This window comes from Macrobrachium nipponense, chromosome 31 (assembly GCF_015104395.2).
Source record: "Macrobrachium nipponense isolate FS-2020 chromosome 31, ASM1510439v2, whole genome shotgun sequence".
Lineage (NCBI taxonomy): Eukaryota > Metazoa > Arthropoda > Malacostraca > Decapoda > Palaemonidae > Macrobrachium > Macrobrachium nipponense.
The window spans coordinates 68,466,124-68,469,478 of NC_061093.1; positions in this window are offsets into that span (position 1 = coordinate 68,466,124).

Here is a 3,355-nt window from a genome sequence, read left to right on the forward strand (position 1 = left end):
AGGTTATATTTCATATTATAATAAAGCTTTCGCTATTCACACGTCATATTATTTCAGACTGTTTTTGATGCAAGAAATTGAATTATAACATACAGATAAACGAGAATTTACACAGTCTCTCTCTCTCTCTCTCTCTCCTCTCTCTCTCTCTCTCTCTCTCTCTCTCTCTTCTCTCTTTATAAACCTATGTCCTGGCAGACAGCAGTGGAGATTTTCAATAATTCTTTAAGGGTGGACTTGCTGGCCACACGCCATTTTTTTTTTATTTTTTTTTTATTTTTTTGTACAGGCGATACTGGTAATCATATATAACTGGTTGGACTGGTGGGAGATAATTTTATTAAAACGATTAAGGAAGACGAATTCAGATGGTACGTCCAACAGTTCCTTGTATGGGTAAATAATTGCTTTCATATACGACCCGTAGCAATTATTGTTGCTTGTTTGTTTGTTTGTATGGTGTTTTTACGTTGCATGGAACCATTTATTCAGCAACGGGACCAACGGCTTTACGTGCCTTCCGAACCACGTCGAGAGTGAACTTCTATCACTAAGAAATACATATCTCTAATCCCTCAGTGGAATGCCCGAGAATTGAACTCGCTGCCACCGAGGTGGCAGCCCAAGACTTTACCGATCACGCCACTGAGGCGCTTGTAGCAATTGTTGTATATTGTGGAAACTATTTCTTTTTGTATTCCGTTTCAAGTGCATAATATCATTAATGAGGTGATTAAATGATACTCGAAAAAAGTCAGCAAAATGGAATTATAAAGGAAAATGCACATTGAAACGTAACAGAAAAGGAAGGTAAGTGAACTTGGGAATGATTATAAAAAATTAGAATTTCAGAGTTCTCTAAACGCAGCATTTGCGGTTCATAAATCGGAGTCCGCTCTAAGGAGTTGTATGATTCGCAGCAAAACCTTAAGTGAAAAGTGAGAGCAAAACTGGGGACAGGAGAGAGGAAAGTTTGGAGACTACGTGGGAGAAGAAAATATTTTATGGGGAAGATGCGGTCGTATAAGAAAGACTGATGGGTGGATGGAAAGCTTGTGCTCTCAGCGTCATAAAGAGAGAAAACTCGCTCAAGTCAGTGCCAGTCTACAGGAAGGCTGGAGTCTGAATAAAAGTGAAATGCATCAAAGAAGAAAATCTGGAGAAGTGAGAGAGGAAACGTTTCGAGCAGAGCCTTGATGTCATTCTGAAAATGATTATCGTCTTCATCATTTTCCCTTCAGAGCTGGAATTCGGACCTGATTGACCAATTTGGAAGCAAGAGCCCGTGCCGGTAGAAAGCTGGCTAAATCTAGACCACCATTTGGAAGAAATAAGAAATGAAATGTGATAGGAGACATTTGCGAACATTTCATTAGATAAAAAAAATAACATAATTGGTTAGAACAATTATATATTTAATAGCTAATGTCCAACTTCAGAAATATTTCATCAGACCTCGAATAAAACTCTCTCTCTCTCTCTCTCTCTCTCTCTCTCTCTCTCTCTCTCTCTCGCTTATTGGGAACTTCTTCACAAAAGGCATTGAGGAAGTTGTCTCATGTAAATGGCAACATCATTATCTCTGCTGAAGTTACTTCGACATTACATTAGCAAGGATATCTAACGACACAAACGTACGTCTGAGAGTTGATCGACTCTTCACAGCATTAGAGGGGAGTAACTTGTCCTCCTTAACTTACAGGAAAATAACATCGAGATATCAGTTTAAGTGAAGGCTACCAATTTAGCATACTCGCAGCGTCGCTGGCTATAGCTAGTTCACTTGAGGTAGATTCTTGGATGAGCCCTATGCTTACGAGACGTTTGTTTGGCGGCCGTAGGCATAGGGCTCACCCAAGAATCTACCTTAAGTGAACCAGCTATTGCCTCCGACCGCTTACTTGGGGAATCCAACATCAGTGCATACAACCGACAAGCTCTCTAATAAAGCACTCATCATATAAAAATTGATTTTTTAATACTAGCGTCAACATGCCTATTATAAGGAAGATTGGACAATCAACGATGGGAAAAAATAGTCTATAGGTGATTGTTTGACCGTTTCGTTGCTCATAGATTTCGCGCATATTTACGTAGTGTCTTCTTAGCAACATCAGTCCTTGTTTAGTATTTAATGCTAATGAAAAGATATATTTTGACCATTTTATTAAAAATGTTAGCTTTAATGTAACTGAGAGAAGATACCCACTTTTAATTATTAGAAGGTGGTTTTGCCAATCAAATCAAAATAAATTCACTTTACTTTCGTAATCATTCAGAGACATAGAATGATGACTTTGATATACATTTAATAAATTATAATTCCAGGCTTTAATCCTCTGAACTGGATTGCTAAAAGAAGGCCCTTAAATTTTTGCAGTTTCTCCAAAGAGCAAAGATATAATATTTTTAGCAATGGTAGGACATAGCATCTGAAGTAGAAGACTAATAATATCTTACATCGAATTGAAATCAATATGAACTACCGAAAAAAGTTGATCCAAAACAGATGTATATACGAAGGGGATTTATAAGAATTTATCTTTCTTATCCAAAACATATGTAGATACGAAGAGGATTTATAAGAATTTATCTTATTACTGGAATCTCGTTAGCTAAATGACGATTTGATTAAGGCATCGTAATAAAACGCTCATATCCACCTGCCGGACAAACATAAGAGGGAGAAAGCACTTGATTAATCATCCTATGCGATCTATTTACGAAATGTCAGCAGAGATTTGAAAGTATTTAGAGTATTCTGCGGGAAACGCAAATGCGCGAGACTTTTCGTTGAGTGTAATGGAAAGGCAATTAAGAAGTGTTGAAAAATTACTCCCGAAGTGGTATTAGTGCACCAGTTGGAAAAGGTAATGATCATTAGTCTCTGGGAAAAAAATGGAGTCGAGAAGCCTGAGGGTCCGAAGAAAGAATTTACGGCAACTGACTTAATTATACCAGTGTTTTTTTTTTTTTTTAAGAGTCGGGAGAGTAATTTGCATTCAGTAAGGATTCGATATGTAATGGCAAATAGAGAAGTTTTTTTTTTCTTAAACAACGAAAGCAAACGTATGGAATAATTATATCCCGGTGCGTGCCACCAGGTAATGTTGAGGACAATTAATCGTCAGGTAAATAAGAGGAGACCTAATAAATCTTCACGAGTTGAGAAGCAGTGTAACAAAAATGCAGAGTAGTAAATCTCTCTCTCTCTCTCTCTCTCTCTCTCTCTCTCTCTCTCTCTCTCTCTCGCTTCATTATAACAATGGATTCCGTAGCAAAAGGAATATAGTTTGTTCAAAGAGAAAGGAAAGGAATAAATATTACTGATTATTTGTTCCAATTTTCTCTCTCT